The sequence below is a fragment of the Sturnus vulgaris genome, chromosome 15, assembly GCF_052056855.1.
Source record: "Sturnus vulgaris isolate bStuVul1 chromosome 15, bStuVul1.hap1, whole genome shotgun sequence".
Lineage (NCBI taxonomy): Eukaryota > Metazoa > Chordata > Aves > Passeriformes > Sturnidae > Sturnus > Sturnus vulgaris.
In genome coordinates, this window is record NC_142257.1 from 8,899,667 (window position 1) to 8,922,144 (window position 22,478).

At 40.2% G+C, this 22,478-nt stretch overlaps 1 protein-coding gene across 4 annotated transcripts in view; it reads right to left on the reverse strand.

Moving 5' to 3' along the window:
- The window catches only part of SMAD5 (SMAD family member 5), a 38,739-nt gene extending 23,497 nt beyond the window's left edge, over window positions 1-15,242 (reverse strand). Inside the window, exons 1-2 of one of the 4 annotated variants that reach the window (XM_014883423.2) lie at window positions 6,587-6,701; window positions 4,222-4,261 (exon numbers count right to left, since the gene is read on the reverse strand). The gene's annotated coding sequence lies outside the window, so the exon portion shown is untranslated. Of the gene's footprint in view, window positions 1-4,221; window positions 6,170-6,586; window positions 6,739-14,974 lie in introns of those variants that run through there. The other 3 variants (XM_088173688.1, XM_014883425.2, XM_088173687.1) reach the window with 3 other exon arrangements.
- Window positions 15,243-22,478: the final 7,236 nt, after the last annotated feature.

A 22,478-nucleotide genomic window follows, 5' to 3' on the forward strand; every position in this document is an offset into this window, starting at 1 on the left:
AAATGCAACAAAATACTAATACACTTTGAGAAGCACAAAATGACACTGAATTTATCCCACTGCACACCTTCCAGAAGTTCAAGGCAAAACATTGAAGGTTCACAGCTTTCACCTTTTCTTAAGAAAACAAGGCAGAACTAAAAAGCTTCATGAGCTATTGAAGGTCACAAAGCAGTAGGTTCAGGGATTTATGTAGAAACCAAACATTTCCATGTAAAACTGCAATTCATGTAGGGTTTTTTAGATTTCTGAATGTGTGGCATAAACCACATTTAGAGCATTTACTTGTATTTGCTATAATTTCAGTATCTAATTTGTGAAAGGTTTCTAAGTAATCCTGACATCTGCCAGAACAGCTTCCCCAGATCTCCTGTATTTACAATCAATTTCTTCTGAGGCTTAAAAGCACAAGTTATGAGCTGTGACTACAGTACCACAGAGCATCACTGAGCTTTGAATACAGAAATAAATGCCTTAAAGAGTCACATTTTCATTCTGTGGTGCACAAATTACTCCTATTGTTGCACCTCTAGACACAGCTGGTAACAACTTTCATGGGGAAAAAAGCTTACTTAAATTTCCTTAAGAGGCAGAGGGTCTATTATGCATAACCTTCTTTTATTAAGTAACTTTTCAGCTGAGCTACAAGAGAACATCAACTGAAAACCACACTATTACACTAAAAAGAGTTACAAACATTCTTTAAGGAGCGAGTGCAATGAATTTCATGGAGTAGCATGAGGAGGCTTTTAAAGGGCAAATATAAAGGGAAGTAATCGCTGTATCAAAATTAGACTTTGGGGCATGCATTATTTATACTTTTAAAGTTCTTGTTAATGACTACAGCAAATGGAAGGAAACTAGTTGGGTGAACAGGTCCATTGTTTGAACCCCCTCCTTAATACTTCAGCCAGCCAGATATAAACAAAGTTGGCCAACAACAGAACTTACATTTCATTTATGCAGATAGAGAACCCTACTACCTTCAATCTGCCATCACAAATACTGAGAAACTTGATTTCCCTTTAGCAGTTCTCGTGAAATTTTCTTAGTCTACTACATTAAATTGACAAGTTCAGTAGGTTCATTTAATGTCATACCAAGGAATCTCCTTCTAGCTAAAAGGACCTGAGCAAGAGTCACTACAGAACAGAAAATGTAACATTACATATGGTGTACCTATTTTCATGAGAAGCATTTTGTATGTAACGTGTTCTCCCGCTGATTCCAAATTAATTTCCCACCTTCAAAACCTAGGTTTGAAGTATCATTAACCAAGCAAACTACAATCCTAAGCAGCAGGGCAATGAATGATGCTTTTACAAGTAAAAAAATAAAACTGGTAAAACCATTTAAAAATTATTAAAGCCAATGACCCTCATCCCTTCCTACTGCCACTACTAAGCCAGTGTCCAAATGTACAAGGACTATTGTCTTTCCACTAATTTACTTGTTTGCAAATTCAGGAAGCCTCCAGTAGCATCATACCCAATCTGAAACAAGGAACTTCACTGCTGATGATTAGAAGCTGTTTTGAGACTCAACTTCATACAATAAACAAAGCACCACTTATAACCAGCAGCACAACTGGGAGTTCATTAGAGCTGATGCAGATCTGCAGTTAAAGCTGTTCTGCAGTCAGCTCTTGTGCTTAACTTTATTGCCCTTCAGACTCAAAAATGCTCAAGTATTTTGAGTCCATACAGACATTAATATACATATTCATACAGAAAGCTCAGATACTCAACTGCAGTATTTTAGTGTATTATGCTATATACACAGATCAATACTTTATTTAAAACTACAACCTCACACATCAATTTCACCTAGTTTTATTAAAATCCTTCTTTCCTTATAAATTTCCTGACAGGAACTGTGCAGGATTGTGCTTGGGTTTTATTATAATTTTCCCAAGTCTACAGCTTGCATTGCAACTCAGTATGCAGTCCCATGCAATGGCAAGTATTAAGAGTCTTTTTTGAGAACAAACACAGGAGAAATGTTAGCTCCACAGTTTCTCCACACACATCAAGCATAGAACAAATCCTAATATGACACTGTGGTTAAAAAAGTTGTTCAATAAACTTGAAAAGCCTGCATCCTTAAAACCATCGCCACAGCCTCTCCATGGAAAAGTTTCTTCAATTACCCTGCGTGACATCTCAGCCACAAAGAATACCACCAATGAAAACACTTCATTTTCTCGTTCTCCACATAAGTAAGATAAAAGGTAAGTAAAAGACGAAAGAGATTTTATAAATTTTATCAAAAAGGAACTTGTGGTATTTTCATCAGAACTGGTCTTGGAGTACAAATGTACATCCAGCTGACCAAAATCCATGGTAAGTGCTTTTACCCTAGCACTAGATTTCTTGCTTCAAACATGCCTTGTAAGGCAACATAATCAAACTGATAATATATGTAAACAAGAGCAGAAAAGAACTGTCTGCTATCTTCAAAACTTTTACTAACCGTGACTGCACTCCAAACAGAAAAATCTAAAGACAATTGCTGACAGGGCTCTCTCACACAATACTTTTGCTTTTAATTTCCACATCTGTACACCATCTAACACATCTTAAAAAAAAATGCTGAAGCATTTAGCTCTGTCAGCTGAGAAGCATTTAACCAGCACTCTCTTACAAGAAGCACAACAAATTCTGAAGCCAAGCACAAGCAGCAAGTAATACAATGTACATGGAACATATAGCTCAGATTGCAAAGTGATGCTTCTGCTTGTTTTCTCAAAAACTACAGTTAAAAAATTCTATTATGATAATGATCTATATCACAAATACCCCAAAGAGATCACTAAGCAAGCTCCACTGCATTTCCAAAGCACCCTCACTTCCATCTGATGTCAATAAAAGCTCAGAAAAATTATAGTCAAAGAGCAGCTTTGAATTTGTTCTGCATCATGGCAAAGCTTGAGTTTAACTCTGATACAAGGGAAGGGAAAAGGAGGGAGAAAACTCTAAAACTTGCCATGCCTAAAAAGTACTACTTATTTCTTAAAGCATTCACATTTACAACAAAAAAATCCAATGCTCCCATAGCCCTGGCCTCTGCAGCTGCTCTAATTACTGAGTAATTAGCTTTTGCAGAAATTCTCAATACCATAAATTCCATCTTAGAACCAAAATCTGCGTCCCTTAAGTGTTTTGTCAGAACTGTACATTTTTTCACACTTCTATTTCAGCTAACACACCTTCCAGCAGAAGCATTATGCTGGAAAATGCCACCATCAACCACAGCCAGCCCTGAAACCGCCTCCTGTTTTTAAGGTTATTGAAGATCTACTCTAACCAAAGCAGATAACTACAACTTAGAATCCATTTCTTAATTAAAATTCCAGAGAAAAGCACTGCTACATTTCAACTAAACATGAAAACAAAGGCCTATGCCTCCATTGGCAGGATGGTGGAAATGGACAAGCAAGTGGGTGATTAGGAATGACCTCAGTACTACTACACTTGGAACAAAAGTGTGAAAATAAAGGGCATCTTGTACTTTTCACAAACCCTAAAGTATGCTAAAAAATTAACAAGCTGGACAAAGCCTTCTAAAAATTCAGACGTTCATGGGCAAGACCTTTATTAAAGATGTGAGCTAGCAACAAAAAGTATAACCTGGAAAATGGGACACTCAATAAGCTTTAAAAGAGGAAGAAAAATTAAGATTTATATATGTGTGTGTATACACTTTATTCCAACTGAATTGCACTAAGCCTGTGACAAGTTTACAAAAGCTACAGGATTGGAGGAAACATTGACAATAGTAATTCAGCAAGCTTTTTTTTCCCCCTTACACAGAATGAATGAATGGCAAAGTATTCTAAATTTGTCAGTTTGTGACATCCACTGACCCAGAATTCAGAGACACTACTTCATAGTTGGTGTATCAGTAGCAGGGACTCTGACAAAGATCCTCTGTCAAGGATGACAGTGCTGGCAGGCTCAACCTTGGTGGTAGGTCAGTAGGGATACAGACTTGGCAGGCAGCGTCCTGCACCTTGCCAACCCATGCTGGTCAAACACACTCCAGTGCCAGCCAAACTTTTCTACGTGGTCACAGGAACACGGCTAAAAAGGCTTCCAGAAAACAGTGCAGGAACTTGCACTGTGACTAATGATAACGGTAAGTGTTAAATTACTGCTCAACTTGCTTTTAATGAGCTGTTTGTTTATCGTTAGCCATGAATCTCAAGTGCACTCAACTTACACAAGAACAAATCTTCTCATTCTGAACACGAGCTCCTTACCTGGTATTAAAAAAAAATAAAAAATAAAAAATCAGTAAATAGCTTTAAAGTAACATTAACAGGTTAAAATTAAATTAATTCCACCAAATCTAACAGAGACATCTGAATAAACTTGCACTTTAATTTAAAAGAAAACAAAAGGCCGTAACTGGAAGGAAGGGAAGACACAGGGACTTGCACAGAATTACCATAGGAGTATTTCTGCAGGTATGTAATTCAGCCAAGAGCAATAAAAGAGTTCCTAGCATTTTCCTTAGACATCTATAAAGAAAATGGAGACGACAGTTTTCTGCAATTAAAAGTGTCCTCCAAAGCATTAAAGATCACAACATAACTTGCAAAGAAAATTAATATAAACCCAGGAAGTTCCTTAATTGAGCATGAGCACTCCATCCTGGGAGACACTTTTTCCAGCTCAAATAACATTCTGTGATCTTAAAAATTCTGCACAGGTCACCCACTCCGGGTGCAAGATTAAAAATCTGACTTCCTAAGTAGTACAGGGTCAACAATTACAGTTCCTTCAAGTTCCATTAGAGGTTAAAACTACAAATCTCCAAAAAAAAAAACCAAAAAAAAACCTCCACCCACCACAGCTGTACACAGCAGCAGCACACCCTGTTGTATCTACTGTCATCAAGAGAAAGAAATGCAGATGAAGCCTCTTCCTTCTTTTCCATTTCTCAGCCCCATCATGACTGTCCATCTGGGCTTCCACTAGGAAAGCTCTCTTCAGAAAAAAGAGACAATCCCTATCTCTAATGTATGTCCACCACATGTGAAAGGAAAATAAGGGTTTGAAAAAGGTAGGTATCCCAGTAAACACATGTTGTTGGAGTTTTATTCTGCAGAAATAATTGGCATTAGGCACTTAATTTCAAGGCCAAGTGAACAAAATTTTAACATCAGAGGTAAGAGTAAACCACTATCAAACGGTAGGGATTAAGACATTAAATCCAACACAGACAGGGCACTCTCAAAAGTTACAACACGCTAATTATGAAACATCTTCAATTAAGTTATTTGCTGCTTCTATTAACTTCCACTACCACTAGCTGCCACTTCATAAAGCATTACAGGTTTTGATGAGCACAGGCACATGACTTCGAAAAGTGTTTGCACCTTTTTCTTTACTCCAGTCAAACTGATTCCTTAGAATACCAAAAGGATATTCTGTACAGAACTTCTGTAACTGGCACACACAATGAACTATGCTCATTTCAGTTTTCAGTATTTTAAAGCCACCCGTGGAAAGCTAATTATCTGAAATTAACGAAGGAATGAAAACCAGCAAGAGATTTCATCTAAAAGCATCATATACTGGACAAGCTAATTTGTCTAATTTCCCATGACAGACAAAACTTTACTGATGCAAATTCTGACAGTTATTCTTTGGAGGTTTTGTTAAAGCAGCAAGCCCAAGCGATTCACTGCATGGAATTTCTAAATCCCTACCTGTTCCACCAAAAGGCTCAACAACTATTACTGAACCTATTCAATAATACATTCAACACTACCCCTGAATCAGTTCTTCCATATCTCATTTTCCTGTGAAATATTACTCAATTACTCTAAAGTCACATTAAAAACCCCACAACTGGAACAGAGCACAGATCACTTGATTTCCAGTCTTGTGCTTTTAACCGCAAGAGCATATTTCCTCTATTACATTTACAACCCGCAGAAGACAAAAATTGCCATTCAAAATCACCGAAGCTGTGCATCTGTTGTCAGGCAGCTGTCAGGGTTGGGCGCACGCGAGAAAGGCCAAGGTGGACAAGTGTGTGGTTTGTGAGAGTTGTGTGTGTGTGCGAGCCCTCACATCGCCTCCCGCCTCTTTACCAGCGGTTGCAAACGTGTTTGTTGCTCTCCCTTCGCTCCGTCAGGCCTGACTCCAGCTAAGAGAGTCCTCATCTTAAAAAAAAAAAAAAAAAAAAAAAAAAAAAAAATCCCCCAAAACCAACCAACCAACCAAACAAACAAAAAAAAAACCAAAAACGAAAAAACTCAAACAACAAAAAATAAGAGACAACCCCCTCGAGCCTCTGCTGAGCACTGCGATGTTCGCTCCTGTACCGGCACCACGCGTGTCCGAGCAGCTACGCGGGCGGCCCCGCGCTCTCCTCTCCCTCCCGGGGCTGCTCCTTCCCCCACAGGCCGATTCCCGTCCCCTCCCGCCCCGCCGGGACCCCCGTGCTATCGCGGGCCCATTCGAGGCCTCGGCCCCGTCTCCCCCCGCAGCCCCGCCGCCGCCCGGAACCCGACTCGCAGCGCCGCGATCCCGCGGCCCGCAACCCCTCCCACCACCCCGCCGCCCCGACCCACCCGGCGCGGAGCAGGCGGCCTCCCCGGGGCGGGTATCCGTGAGGCGCCGGCTGGGCCGCGGCCGCCGCTGCTGCTGCTGCAGCGAAACTTTGCCGGGCGAGGCGGCGGGACGGGAGCGGCGGCGGGGCCGGCGGGGCCAGCGCCGGGACCCGGATGTGCGCGGGGGGCGGGGCCGCGCGCGCGCGCCACGGCGGCGGCGGGGGGAAGCGGGAAGAGGGCCGGGCTGGGCCCGGGTGCCGTGCGCCAAGGGGCTCTGTGGGGAATTGGCCTCGCTCCGTGAACGGGAGCGAAATAAATGCAAATAATAAATCAGTGGATAAGCGTGCGGGGTTCGGTGTCCAGAAAGTAACGTACCACATAACGGAGGAAAAGAAAAGGTCCCGAAGGTCTCGCTGCGATGGCGGGCGCTGCTAGGGCCGAGGGCCGGCGCTCTCCCCCGGTACCGTGTGCTGCTGCCGTACAGCGGCTGACACCGGCCCTGGGCACGGGGGCTGCTTTCACAGGGTCACAGGCTCACTTCGGTTGGAAAAGACTTGGAGATCATTGAGCCCAACTTAGGACCACCACTGGGTCAACCAGACCATGGCACTGAGGGACACGTTTAGTCTTTCCTTAAACACTTCCAGGAACAGCGACTCTGCCACCTCCCTTAGCAGCCCCTTCCAATGTCCAAGCACTCCTGGTGCCCAACCTGAACCTCCCCTGGTGCAGCTTAAGACTATGTCCTCTTGTCTTGTCACTTATTGCTGGGGAGCAGGGGCCGACCCCGACCTGCCTACAGATGTCCTTCCAGGGAGTCGTAGAGAGTGTGATGGTCCCCCACGAGCCTCATCTCTTGTGGCACTGGGTGTTATCCACAATGTGCTGGGGCAGCTGAGGTCCTTCAGGGGGCTGCGTCTCTGAGTAAGTTACTAAAATACCCAGTAAAGCTTCAAGAAAATGTGTCAGCAGTGTAAAGGTAGCTCTAAGGAAGGACTGCACAGATAAAGATTTTCCTACTGTGTATAATGCCACTATGAGACAAACTTACTGTCCTCATCGTGTGACATGGAAGTGAGCTGTGTTGCCTCAAAGTTGCTTTTGGACTGCACAGAAGAATATTTCAGAGATGTATTGGGCCAAAAACAAGTCCAGCATGCCACAGCAATGTGTGACCTTGGTTAAGCACACTGCAGGCACAAGTATTTCTTGTCATTTTTAACTGAGTGAATTTTTAGATATTAGGGTATATTAAAGAAGAATTGGATTCCATGCCATGACTTGATGTCAGAAGATTTTCATTTTTTAAATTGCTCTCAATACACAACTAGCCTTTGGAACTCCAAACACCTCCATTTCCATTAAAGCTAAAGAATGTGCTTTCTTCTACTGAAATCAGTTATAAAAATCAGTTGTCCATGCAGAAGCCTCTCTTGGCAGGGAAGGACTGGCTGGGTCTTGTTTGCCTTACAAGAGACGAGGTGCCACAGAGCAATGTGTGCAAGGCTGAGCCACACTCAACTCTCCTCTTCAGGACCAGGTGGAACCACTCACCACAAACTCTGATGGCTTTGAAAAATTTAACTTTATATGGGCAACAGGAACATCCAAAATTAGAGGAAAGTATTTCACACTTCAGCTCACAAAGTGATTTTAAGAGGAAGCTTTTCCTGTAAGACAATTACTTCATAACCCAAAGGCTGCTTTCCTCAGAGGAGGCTGATCATGGCCAGCTTCAGACACACTACTGAACTAAGCTAAATCCTAGTCTGATAACTACAGAAATTCCTACAGAAGAGTTTCTTCCCCTGGTAAAAAAACCAAAAAAACTGTGTGGGAACAAATATATGGGACAAACCCATCATTTGTACATAAATTTGTGTCTCTGTGTCTCTTCAACTACAGTTAGAAATCTGGCATGCCAATTGTATCTGGCATGCCAACTGAATCTTGCTATCAAATTCCTTTTGGAAAAAAAATAGAACCACACAAATATAATGAAAAGGGATTCTATATACATATAAAAATATATATATAATTAAGCTAAAAAGAAGCCACATGAAACCCTAAGTTTTATTTGTGTAACTTAAAAGTAAAACATCTACCAAAAAGAAAAAATCAAGAAAAAACAATGTAAAGTTGACAGAAATAGGTAAAAATATCAAATGACCCAAGCTAAAATTTAAATTTCAAGTATATTTGAGCTTTAAAGAAATTTTCTTCTGGTTCAAAACTAAGTGGCTCTTGATTATTTTAAATGTAAACAGAAGTTTACAGAATATCTCTACTAAAGTTCACGGCAGCAGTGAAGGAGTAAGGCTTTGGTGCAATTTAGTCCCAGACCAGAGCTAACCTTTGAGGACTCCTCTGTATTTCTGCACCAGCAATTGTTCTACTTTGGCGAGGCAGTCCAAAATATGGGACAAAAAAACCCAAGCAAACAAAACAAAACAAAACAAAAACAAGAACAAAAACAAAAAGAAAAAAAACCCAAAAGCCAAAAAAACAAAACAAAACAATAACAAAAAACCCCAAAGTACCCAAAAAAAACCCCACAAACCGAAAAAACCCAAAACAATAACTGCTGGCCTTTTTCCAAATCTTTTGTGTAACTTAATTAATAAACCAAGTAACAAACAACAAATTGGCAGCAGGCATTTTAGGTGTTGTTCATGTGCCAACCATCATGTCTCTCTAGAAAACAAGATGTTCTCCTGTGTTGAGGAGTTACAGAACAGTGGTATACTGCTGGGTGAATGTACATCACAGAGCTCCGATGCACTTCCTGCTGCAGAGGTTTCAGCGTTCCAGTGATGAGGAAAGCTGAAGGTGTTCTGCAAGAGTATGGGAAGACAAGGAAAACTCTAAGATTTCCAAAATTAAGTTTTCCTAAAAATTCTACAGGCAATTGAGACATATCTGCTTGTGGCACACCCTCCTCAGAAAACTGTGATTTTTAAACACAATGCAGAGGCTATTTTGGAGTGCGGTAGCAAGGAATATGATTATCAGTCTGAAAAGTAGATTTCCTTTTCTTTTCCATTCCATTTTTGTCATAGACTAATGTTGAATGGACAAACTCCAAATATCTGAAGTCAAATTATCTCTGTCGTCAATGAGACCGATAAAATACAAAATAAGTGACATTGGCTATCTGATGATTCAGGTCTGTGTGCCGTTAGGGCCACAGGAAAATTAACACCACTTTCACCACTACCTATTCATACACGGTCTCCATCATTTGGATCTCTAGTGCCACATTCCAGTGGGTCTGCTCTAATAACATGTCAAGTTCAATAAAAGGACAACAAGAAGACTCAAAGCACCCTGAACACATTTTCCAGATATCACGTGATTTCACAAATTCCTGAATTTCACAACTCATGGAACCATTGATGCTACTTTGTCACTGTCAAACCCAGATTTTCCAATACAGACACGCAGCTGTGTTAGTCCAAGGAAAAAACAACTAGCTAACCTCCCCCATACCTGAATGTTTTAATTATTAAATTATATTAGATTCTGCAGAGACATTCTCTACATGTTTATACTTTGGGGTCTGCCTTGTAAAGTCAGCTGAAGTACAAGTACCTGTCTGACTCCTTTGTGCACAGACTAATAGCAATGGGGGCGGAAAAACACTTTCTCATAAAGCTGAGTTACTGCAGGCATTTATGTCAGAGTGAGAGATAACCTCAAAGTCTGATCAAAGTACAAAACAACCAACAGAAAAACTACCTACAGCTATCAAGCCTTCCATGGTTGAGAAGTGTGAAGTTCAAGAACTGTCATAAATTCCATTATTTTCATTTTACTCTCCAAATTTTGAATACAATTCCTATATTTCTTAATGAAATTTTTATTTGGTTAGAAGTGAATTAGTATGAAAATCAAATAGATTGTTTCAATTATAAGGAAATAGTCTTGAAAAAAAGTTGCTTTATTACAAAACCTTGGCCTTCCTGTAACTTCTTAAATGGTTTTATTGTTCAGTTTCATTATCAACTTTCTAAATTGCTGGCAGAAGAAGGTGGAATGTTGTTTAAAAAAGAAAAATGAATATATGTAAACAGTTGCCATGTCTCTACCCACACTAAGCATTTGCAATGTTACTTTATGTTAAAAAAAGCCAGTAGTGTGAAAGATGGCTTAGATATTTAAACAAAATCTAGCTTAAAAACAGAATTGGGGGAAATGGATAGGATAGCTCAAGAAAGTTCCACTCTCACAGCTGTCAGCTGAGAAGAAATGGGGGAAGGGGGAAATGCTGAGAAAGGAATTTATTTTTTTTTGGCAGTGAAGTGAGGAACATGCCATCCCTGTTTGAAAAGTTTCAGGATGGGAAAGGCTAAGGAGGGGCTAACATACTATACATACCTTTATGTATATTTTTGAGGCAGAAAAACAGTGTTGTGTTTAAGCAGAGTTCAGCAAGTGGAGAGAGAGGTGACATTCACTCTGGCCATTTGGTTCTCTTAAATAAGCCCACAATTGACAACAGGCTGAGAACAGGCACAGGAGGTGGTAAGAGGCTGCCTCCCAAGAAGACAATACAAATGCTGTGTACCTTGCATCACATATGTAAGAAAATGGAAATAACCTTTAGTGTCAGGAGACAAGATATTAAAGTGTTTATCTACAAGGCCCTCCGAGGTGTAGGCTCCTGTGAAGTTACACTCTGGCTCACAGCCTTTGAATCCCCAGAGCTAATTCTCAAATACCCTATTATTGTTACAGCCACACTTCTGGGTACCTTGCATGATAACTCACATGGAGAAAGGGAGAGAAGAATGAGTCTTGTTTCCTGAAGCTACAGATAGAAGACATTAACATGAAATTGGAGACCAGGGGAGAGAGGGAAAGCAAGCCAAAAGTATTCTTCCCAGCAAGTTTAAAGCTGCAAACTTTTCTTCCTAGACTGGAAGAAGAAATGAGATGAGACATGTAGCTGAATAATGCTAGGGTACATCTGTAGGGATGTTAGAAACAAAGACATAATTATGTAAAAGTTTGGTAAGTTCAGCTCCACTCCACAGAAAAAAATTGTGAATATACTGGGGATGGTATATCCAGTTCAACAGATCTGAGAGTCACTTAAGTTGGAAAACTGAACACATAATTTAAGGAAAAAAGGTCTGGAAAACATTAAAAAGACAAAATCCTAAGAAAGGAAAAAAGGACACTGCAGGAAGAGTAAGATATGTATGAAGGAATGAACAAGAGCATTTGCTTGAGAACTGTCACGAAGTCCACATCAGAGTAGGAACCACCATGTGTTGACACCTGTGGATAGAGTCTGGTCAGGGCAGAGTACTCCTAAATCAGATCTTCTTGGAATGGGGTGAAAACCTTCCCTGAGAAATGGAAAAAATGTCCCAGCTGATGAACACAAAGTATTACAGTGCTCTTAGAGAGGAAAGTATAAAGAAGATAGTTTTCAACAGCTTGATTCCTTTGAATATTCCTCTGGTGTTATTTTTCTGGACCATCTCCATCTTGCCCTCACCATCACATCAGCAGTACAGAAACATGCAGTGCTCTCATTCTTCTTAATCAGTGATTTTCAACTATTTCCAGAATATGACTTCGCATTACAAGAACACTTTCTGGAGTCCGACACCCACTACTAAGCTCAGAAAAAAGCTGTCCCTTGCCTCCTCAAAGCTGTTTGCAACAACCAGACCAATTTCCTATGGACAACAGAGAAGCTGGACCATGGAATTCAGATAGAATATGTAGTACAGAAATAGGATGAATCTGACATCAAAGTGAACTCTTTGCATGTACCATAACCCTGTGATCACTATGAGCTTTTTTCTTTGATGAAAGCTGGTCTTCAAATTAGCCATGAACAAAATTGTGTCTTCCTTTCCTAAAGGTTTACTCCCTTCCCTCCATTTGTTTTATATCACATATCATTAGCCAAACATGGATATTTCTGGGTGAACTCTTCAACGTTATCTCCTGCATGGTACCAGTTTTTCCTAGGGTTTTTCAGAGCCCAGCCCAAGCACTCCCTTCCAGGCACGGACCCTTTTGGTGGTCCCTGGCATTTGAGTGGACACATGCTCACTTCAGGACTGTGAGGAGATCTGACATGCGGCCTCACACTCAATCATTTGCTGACACAGTCATGGGATCTGTCATCCATTTCTTGCAGCAGTAGAAGGAACCAGCATCCACAACAACTGTGCACTGAAAACTTGTATTTGTGGCTCCATGGCCAAAACCACAGGAAAACTATTTTTAGCACAACAGAGCTCTAAATAGTGGAAGCACTGAAAATTTAGCTCACATCATGGGCCAAATTCTTCTCCTGGTTACACCCACTCTATGGAGAAGCTTGAGTATAGTAAACAGAGACACTCTGAAACAGAAATTAATTTTTTTTAGAAGTGAAGTTTTGCTTATGAGCAAAATAAGTTGTTTTAAACTTTCAGTGAAGAAGGGTATGCATCCTCCAGCATTTCCTCTGGAAATAAATGAAAAGAAAAAGGACAGTTTGAAAATAGAAGCTCTCTATTACAGTAACTGTATCTGTTATGATAAAGGTAATTCTTCCTGCTGTGTATGTGTGAATGATACCCAGAACTGACATCTCTCCATTCATTACACTGCCACTTTTGGCCTAGACCAGTGAAAAGAACACTGAGTTTATCTGTACCTTGAGAGAAGGCACACAGATGAGTGTAACGTATGAGTAACAAATCAGGTTTTAATGGCTAGACCTACACTTAATTACTCACAAGCCAACTTTCTAACAGCCGTTTTATCACCTCAGGATTTCCCAACACAAAACAATTAGTGATGGCAGGGCAGAGCACTCAGGCTTTCTCATGTACAAACTGACAGGACCTGACTTTCTCCTTCTGGGTGTAATTCCACCAGAGTCACCAAGTTACAGGGTGCCGGGCCTTTATAACTTGCATTTAAATTTTGTGGCACACTTAGGGACACAATTTTTTTTCCAGCCTCATGACCAAATAGTTGGGTTTAATAATTTCCTCTACCATATCAAGATCTGCATATACAAGCATAATAATGTCTATTGTAAATTAAAGTGCTTTTGGGCATAGTGTAGTACAGGTTTTGGACAGTGTGATGCAAGCTACTTGCTTTCTCTTACAAAAATTTCTACCAATTTTTTTTTTCTTGTTAGGAGAAGAGGGAACTGGATCATCTTCTAAACTCAAAAGTTTTGGAAAAAACAGTAAGATGATAAAATAATAAAACAGTAATATAGTAATGATAATGTTATTTCTCACTCACTGTCTCATTGTTGATGAGTCTTCTTGCACTCTTTAAGTACTGCCCTATGACATATGTTTTAAAAGGAAGTACAGGAAGGAAAATCAAAAGGCAAACAACACATTTTCAATTTGGTTATATTTTTTCCTAATCTGAAACAAATTAGTATTGTTGTCTAAATACCTTCATATGTAACACTGTAAAGGGCAAAAAATAAATTAATAAATGCTCCAGCTGCTTAGCTGGGCCCCGTGTAAGGCACTGCCACTAAAATAGTTCACAACTGTAATTACAATTCGCCACATCTTGGGAATGACATTTAGGATTCTCGAGGCGCTTTTAGATAATTTTTAGACTCCACGTAGAAGTTCAGCTGTCACAAAGTCAGTTTTATTTTATAACAGATTTTATCCTTTGGAATGTTATGTTTGGAGTGAGGTGATGATCTGGAAAAATACATGCAATATAGTTTGCTTACCCGACTGAAATATAACTCCTAAAACAAAGCTGAAACTTCTTTTTTTTTCCCCCTTAGTGTTCTTGTTTCAGCATGTGCTTGTACACAGATATTTAGATTTGGAAGTGGGGATGATTGGGGGGGGGGGGGGAAGGGGGCAGGAGAAAAAACTCCCCTACTCACTATTCCGACTCTATTAGTGGAGCCAATGAGAATTCCTGCTCTCTCTCCAGTAATTAAATAAATATTTAACATTGCGGGATTTAATTGGAATCCCAGAAGTTAACAATAGCCTCCAGCTATCGGTGTCGCTATCTCAGGGGTTCTGTTTTCAGAGGGGGTATATTTAGATCTCGGCCACATCGCCCACTTGCATTACGAATAGTACAACCCCCTCTCCTAAAAAACAAAACAAAACAAAACAAAAAAACAAAAACCCAAAAAAAAACAAAAAAAAAAACAACCCCCCCCCCCAAAAAACACCAACCAAAAAAAAAAACCAAAAAACAAAAAACCAAGAAGATCGGTAAAATCTGGAAACTTTTATTAAGTGACGCCATCTCCACGGATCTCCTTCCCTGCTGCACAACGTACTTCAAAGCGTAACAAAAGCAGGGGCAGGCAGGCTCGCGTAAAAAACCCAAAAAACCCAAACAAAAAAAAACACCAACAAAAAAAGCAGTAAGGAACGAACACAGCATTACCTTCCAGCAGTTAGTGCAGCTCCATTTTCTCCCCCTGAATTTGTCACTATCTCCCTTCCAAGGGATCCCTGCTCCCGCCAGGGTCCCGGCGCGGTGACACCCCCGAGCTGCCGCCGGACAATCCGCGTTCCCGCTTCAGAAACTTTCTGCAAATCTCCTGTGTCCGCTCTGGTTTTGCTTCCTTCTTTCCCCTGTAATATCGCCCTTCGCTCCGATGCAACGCAGCCATCTTTTTTGCTGTGCCTTTCCTACAATCCCTGGATTTTGCCGGTGTAAATCCTGGCTTTGCCGGGGCACGCTGGTCCCTTTTGGTGATTAATTTATCTAGTTTGCAAAACGGGAACTACAATCACGGTGTATTGATTCTTTGCATTAAGTCTCTCTGCACAGAAAGAATAGGCACAATCTGAAACTTTAATGGATATAAATGTGTATATGCATATATAATACTTATAAATACATATGTATACACATATTTAAGGCATTCACATGCTATTTCTATGCTCACATCAACACACACAGCTCAAAATTGGGAAGTTTAATTAGGATAATGGTGCTTTTCGTGTAAAAATTATAAATTATGAATGATCTTTATACCAGGCCTGTGTTTGCATTTTACTATTCTGTGTGTATAACCAAGATGGCAGAAATGGAGAGTAACATTTGTAAATGAGAATACAGGTCTGTAAAAGACAAGTCGTTCTTTGTGTATCTACTGAGCTAAACACAATAAAAACTGATTAGTCTTGTTGACAACAGAGCTCACAGAGGTTCCAGAGTCCAGTTAACAGGAACAGTTTAACCAGGTGCACCCCCTAGAAGAACCAATTAAAACAGAAACACAAATTTATGCAATTATATGCTTGCAGAATCAAAATATTTATTAATAAAATAATGACATTATTATGATTATGGCTAATCATTAGCCCTTGCTCTTAATGAGATGACCAAGGCTGTGCATGAATGACCAGCTCAAGCCTCCCAGACACAAGTTTGGGAGAAACTTTATCTCACTCACACTGCAAGCTTGAGTTCCCTTGCCCAGAACATCAATGTTCTGACAAGATTTGAGCCAGCAGTGGAAAGGAAGGTTAAGACCCCCTGTGAGGTGTTGGCTTGTCAAAGTCAGACTTTGCAGATTACTCCTGGTTTTCTTTGAAGGCTTCAGCCAGAGTGTGAGGAAGATAATATTCTTCTTAATATATTCAACCTGGATTTCTAAAAGGCTACTGGCAACTCTCCCACTTGTCTTAGGGAATATTATCTTCCAGGGAAGAGGAGGTAATGGTCTCCTAAAAGGTGTAACCTGCTCAAAAGAAAGGCAGCAAAGATTGGAAGTTTCTGGTTCCTTTTCACAGCAAAGAAAGTGGAATTTCACAGGGAAGAGTGCCCATTGGTGCTGCTCCGTGTGTCACTGGGTGAGCTGGAGAAGGCACTTAGGTGAACTGTGGATAACAAAGTAATGTACAAAAGTGAAGATGAGGACCTGATGTAAAGAACTGAAGGACGAGTTTCCCATAGTGAGTGGGAAATAAAACGTGGATGAAATCCAGTCTAGATACAGATGCAAAGTAGCACACATAGGGTTGAAGTAACATCCAAGATTACATGATCTAACATATTATCACCCACTAGCTATGTTTTGTAATAGTTCAGTGCAGGTATTGGATGAATTTTTGATCACCAAGTAGTGCACTGAACATCAGCAATAGCAAAAAAAGCAAAGATTGATTCCATGCTGGGGCTTCCTGGTGCACCAGTATCACAGGTTCCAGAGGGCCAGTTCTCCATCTCCAGGAAGGAATGCTACATCTGGTAGAGGTACAGTTAAGGCCAAAAGGAGTGATCTGAAGATCAGATGGGTCCCATGCAGAGCATGCCTAAATACTCTCTTCCATCTGGAAAAGAAACAGCTGAAAAGGGATATTAAAGACATCTGCACAAAGCCCACATTGAAAAGGTGAAAGAAAAGCCTTTGTCTTCAAGTTCTGGAGGAAGAAAGCTTAGCTCTAGGCTTTTGAGAAGAAAAAGCTAGTTCTTCACTCAAAGTATAATAACAAGTTCAAATTTCTGCCACCAAACATTGTGGACACTAAAAGTTTACAGGAATTCAAAAATCAAAACTGGTGACAGAGAAAATTCACAAAAGAAAAGCCCATTAAAGTCGTCAAATACAAGACACAGGTCTCTGGCTCTGGAAGTCTCGTGGTTGCAAATTGGTGGGTGAGAATTCCATGCTGTCACTGTTTTCCCAGTACTTGCATTCTTCCTCTGGGCTTCCCTGTTGTGGCTGTTGTACAGGACACTGAGCTATACAGGCCTTTAACCCCATCTGCAAGGGTCATGCTCATGTTCTTCACGCACTGTCAGGAGAGCTGGTTTTCATTCTGGAGTTCATCTTTCACTGCAGTCGTATTTTATTGTCTAGAATATCACAAATTCTTGTCTTCATTTTTCTAAATTGTGTGATACCTGTTCTACCCCTCCACCATTCTATTTTATATAATTTAAATATTTTATGTCTATATGAATTGCACATATAAAGACATATGTTAATAGAAATAAAAGTCTTCTATTCAGAAACTGTGAAATCACTTTCATTTATGTACCACTCTGGCTTTCTCAATAAGTTCAGAAGCAAAGATTCCAAAAAGTCAGTAATGAGTTTGCACTGAGTTTTGAGTTTACAACTGAAAAATGTATCAATTATTCTAATCTTCATTAAGAAACAATTATTAAGAATTCCACATTAAAGGTCATTTAAATAGAAACCTCAAATTAGTGAAGCTTCAGTATGGTAGAGCATGACTATGAGAGCTCATAGCCCAGTGCAGATTCCAAGTCTTCATGTCAAAGGAGGAAAAATAAAAAAGATTTTTTGCATTTTTTCTGAAGAGAAAATGGTAGCAGGCAGAAAAACTACTTAGCATTTGAAAAATTTTGTTTGATGGAAAAGAAGTCCTTTTGAAACAATAGTGCCAGTGAGGAACATCTAAGGGAGAAGCAACTTACAAAACTTGAGTTTTGACGATGATGAGATGGGATTAAAGCTGAACTTCTTCTTTTGTCCATTCTCCCCCTTCTCTAAACCAGCAGTAAAATACAATGTATTTCACGAGGTGCTTTAACGAATTTATATAGTGGAAGAGATGTAGGCCAGAGATTCTTTGGTCCAACTCAAAAGAATGGCAATATGCTTGAGGAATATTTTATTATTGCACTTTCTAAGAGGAAAGCATTTCCATTGGTATTAGAAATATAAAGAAAATTAGGCTCATCTAGAAAATGCCACATGTCCAAAATCAGTCAGATTTATCAGTGGCAATTTCAGAGCTCAAGCTTTTGATTCAACCCCCAATTTTGATTGCAAAGAATGCTCTGATGCAGGGGATCTTGGGTATATAAACACAGAGAAGTCATAGTTGCTCTGCAGTTCCTACTACCCCTAAATACTGACATTTTGGAGTTTTGTAGAGCAAGGAGGTTTTTCCATTCTAGATTGCCAAAGAGCTGTTTCTGAGAAAGCCACACAATTCAACTTGAAATAAGCTCTTTCCTGCCTTTCTTATACATAACTCATCACACCCAGATTTTAATATTTGTGTTCTTGTTTCAAACCTACTCTTCTAATTTATTGTATGAGCAACATCTTGATTTTCATGCAATTGAACAGATTTCTCAGAAAACTTTTGGTTTTAGTGCCAGGTATTATTAGTGGGATAGTTGGAGCTGCTGATAGAAGGCTGTAAACATTAGTTTTAGGAAAATACTGATCAGTGCTTACATTTAAGCATAAGAATAATCTCCCATATGTTCAGTGAAGTATTTATGGCTGTGCTTTACTTTAAGCACACGTTTAAATTCAATTACCTTCATTTTAATAATGGACTTAAGTGCTTTGCTCTCTCAGGATAATAAGAACATTGGCATTTCATTTAGCTGGCTGAGCTTGTTTTTAAGTAAATTTTGTACTCTCAAACACAAACTGACAAACATGCAAATAAGAGTTACCTTTTTGCCTAAAGACAGAAAATGATAAACCAAGTAGTTTTCCAGTCCATGAGGGGAAACACCTAGGTAAGGAATAGATTTTCATTTCCCTGATACTATCATATTACTTGTCTGGAAGTGAAACAGTGCCTTGCAAGAAGGCTTTGTGCCATCTTTGATCTTCTGTACTTGAGCAAGGAGAGACATAAGTGTTGTTTTCCATTGAAATGAAGAACGTTTGTTTGCTTGTTTTCTAGACAAAAGCAAATGTCTTTGAGACATTGTGAGCCATAGTTCCACTTGATACAAACTGGCATGTCTCTTTCATTCCAGGGGAATTACACTAATTTTACACCTCAGAGTACATTTCTGAGGCTTTCAACGTCATGTATAAACTTGAATAGAGAGATTCTGTATCATGAGATGAGATCATAATATGCAAGTGTTTCACAGCCATAAAACTATGAGGTCTGGGAATGCTTGACAGTAGCTAGTAAATACAGTATGGTCTAGTCATTCAGTGGGACCAATTGTTTATAAGCAGAATAAACCAGTTGGTAGGCAGAGCCAAAAAGCAGTTTTCTTTACCATGGCACTCCTAATTAACAGCTTTTCCCCACTGAAGCAATAAAATGAAAAATTATGGTTTTATTAAGTCATATGTGGCTCAAAAAAAGCCCTTTCAAATGTCATTACCACTTGATCCATTCACCAGAGAAACAACCATTTTAAAAACAAGTAAAAGAATAATTGAAAATTTTGAGCATAAAGCAGCTTACAGAACTGGCAAGGCTATTTCTCATGCAAATTGTGAACTGGCCTAAAACAATGCCAATTTTACCACCATTCAATGTTAAAGGAAATAAATTGTGTTATGTTGTCATAGTTACTTCAATTAATTTCATATAAGAGACTTTCAGTATTTTCTAACGCTGTTAGTATTTATGGAACCAGACCAAAAGTAAGCGCAGCAAAATTGGAATTTCTGGTTTCCTTACAATTACTTCTATGAATAATATTAGCAAAGGCTCAGTATGAAAAAATACCTTGAACACATATAGCACACTTCCATTTTTATATTGTGAACATTGCTATGATTATTTTCACATACAGGAAAATGTAGTCCTGGCTGAAGAACAACAATACTGAATGGGTGTTGGAAGAATATCAGACAGTAAACTTGGTACCTTCAAAAGCAAGAATTTTGAGTGAATCACAGTCAGTTTAGAGCAGCTCACCTCTGCAAGAACTGGCAGGTGGCTGTGGGTACAACCAGCACCTGAGCTGCCACAATGTCTTGGTTTGAAAGACAAGTGTCTGCTAAGAAAGGCATGAGCCTCTTCTGAAATGGAGAATGTAAACCCCCTCCCTCCAAATTATTATAATTCTGAAATTAAGGAGATCTCAGGCAAAGATACGGGAATAGAAATAACAGCTCTTTACTAGGAAAATTTAAAATAAAATAAAAATACAGTAATACAAAACAACAAAAACACTGACGGAGTCAGAATACAACCTGACACCCTGTCAGGCAGGGTATTGGTAGCAGTCCAATTAAATGGTAGCTGCAGTCCTGCTGGAGTGACAGATGTGGTTCAGTTGAGGCAGTGGTCCTGTAGAAGGGTGCAGTTTTCCTCTGAAGGTCCAATGATGATGTAGAAGGGTTTGATTTTCCTCTGGAATCCAGTGGAAAAAGGCTGCTCTGATGTTCCAAATCTCAGATTTTATCTAGGTAGGAAAGGCTTGGCTCCTCCCCCTGGGTGGAACGTCTCCCAATGGGATGATGTAATTTTATCAGTCATGCAGTGGGACTCAATGGCCCATTAACAGAAGATATCTTCCTGGAGGAAGGATGGGTTGTGGAAAAGATAAAGATAACTGCCCCACCTGGTTTTAACAGATGGTGATAGAATACATACTTTTGGTTACATCCTGCTTTGCAAGCCAAGACATTATCCATCCCTTTTTCTTTTACTATCTGCATTATACCCAAATCAGTACCTTCTTTAAAATCTGCAGTGAAACCTTACACTCAGTTCTCACTTAAGATTAGGTCACTCCATTTTTCTGCTTTACCTATCAAATGTAACCAGGTCCTTGAGCAAAGACAATCCCAGAGATGGGTTTATCTTTGCCTGAGGTGAGACTAATTCAAACAGTCTTTCTTAAAATACCTTTCATGTGTACCACACAGTATCTCCATCCACTGTGTGCAGGGGTTCAGACTGGGCAGGACCAGCGCGATTGATGGACCCTCGGATGTTGACAATCCAGGTGATCTTTGCTAAGTTAATTTCCCAATTCTTGAAGGTTTCTTCACCAAGTGTCTTCAGGGTGGTCTTAAGTAGTCTGTTGCACTGTTCAATTTTCCCAGCAGCTGGTGTATGATAAGGGATGTGATATAACTATTCTATACCATGTTGTGTGGCCCAGGGGTTTATGAGGCTGTTTTTGAAATGGGTTTTGTTGTCTGACTCAATTCTTTCAGAGGTACCATGCCTCTAAAGGACTTGCTTTTTAAGGCCTAGAATGGTGCTCCAAGCAGTAGTGTGAGGCACAGGGTAGGTCTATAGCCATTTATCAGTTTCCACCATGGTCAGTACATAGTGCTTGCCTTGGCAGTTTTGAGGCAGTGTGATGTAGTCAATCTGCCAGGCCTCCCCATACTTATATTTGGACCATCGTCCCCCATACCAGAGGGGCTTGACCTGCTTGGTCTGCTTGATTTCAGCACACATCTCACAGTCATGGATAATCTGAGAAATACTGTCCATGGTTAAATCCACCCCTCTGTTTCATGCCCACTTGTAGGTGGGTCTCTGCCCTGATGACCTGAGGCATTATAGGACCATCATGTTAGGAACGACTTTCTCTTGTGTTGCCAATTTAAGTCTATTTGTGACACCTCTATTTTCGCAGCTTGATTTACTTGTTACTTGTGTCAGTGCACCTCATTAGCCTGATTTTTGGGGACATGGGCATCTACATGATGGACTTTTTACACCTCTGAGGCGGCTTGAACTCCTTCATAGGCGGCCAAGATTTCCTTCTCTGTTGGAGTATAGTTGGCCTTGGACCTTCTGTAACTTCGTCTCCAGAATCTCAGTCGTTGCTCTTGAGCCTTTCGGGGCACCTTTTCCCAAAGGCTCCAGGACAAACTCTTGTTCCCGGCTGCAGAGTAAAGTACATTCCTCACCTCTGTTTCCGTCCTGACTGGGCCAAGGGCTACTGCATGAGCAATCTCCTACTTGATCTGGGCAAAGGCTTGCTGTTGGTCAGGGCCCCAGTGGAAATCGTTTTTCTTGTGGGTGACCAGGTAGAGAGGGCTCACAATCTGTTTGTACTCAGGAATATGCATTCTCCAAAAGCCTATGGCTCCTAAGAAAGCTTCTTGCTGGTTGGTGGAAACATCGCAGTGATCTTATTGATGACTTCAGTGGGGATCTGGTGCCGTCCATTTTGCCACTTTACTCCAGGAACTGGATTTCTTGAGCAGGACCTTTGACTTTGCTTT